Here is a 500-nt window from a genome sequence, read left to right on the forward strand (position 1 = left end):
TCTTTTGTTTTTTATTATGTTTATAAATATTTTTTGAATAGAAGAAAGAAAAAAAATGTCTTATTGTATCTATTCCTATAAGAAATGGCCTTCTGTGTCTGTTCCTATAGAAAAATGTCTTACTGTGTTCCTGTAGATAAAATGTCTTACTGTCTCTCTTCGTCTTTGCTCCTATAGAAAAAAATGTCCTACTGTGTCTGACCCTATAGAAAATGACAAATATACTCTCTAAATCATAAGAGCGTTTCAATTTATTACTCTCTCTACTATATAACGAAAGAAACCCATAGAGAGTAAAAAAATAGAGCATCTTTCCACTACGGGGCACTATAACCTGTTTAATTTTACCACCCAACACTGCACTTGACAAAAAAAGACATAAAAAGTAAAGAATAACACGTAAGAGACAGTTAAATGCACTAATGTAGTTTTTAAGAAGGGTACGTGTGTTTAGGAAGAGTCAGGGTTGGTGGGGGGAAAGCCTTCTATTTTACTACCTT

The sequence above is a fragment of the Portunus trituberculatus genome, chromosome 22, assembly GCF_017591435.1.
Source record: "Portunus trituberculatus isolate SZX2019 chromosome 22, ASM1759143v1, whole genome shotgun sequence".
In the NCBI taxonomy this organism is placed as follows: domain Eukaryota; kingdom Metazoa; phylum Arthropoda; class Malacostraca; order Decapoda; family Portunidae; genus Portunus; species Portunus trituberculatus.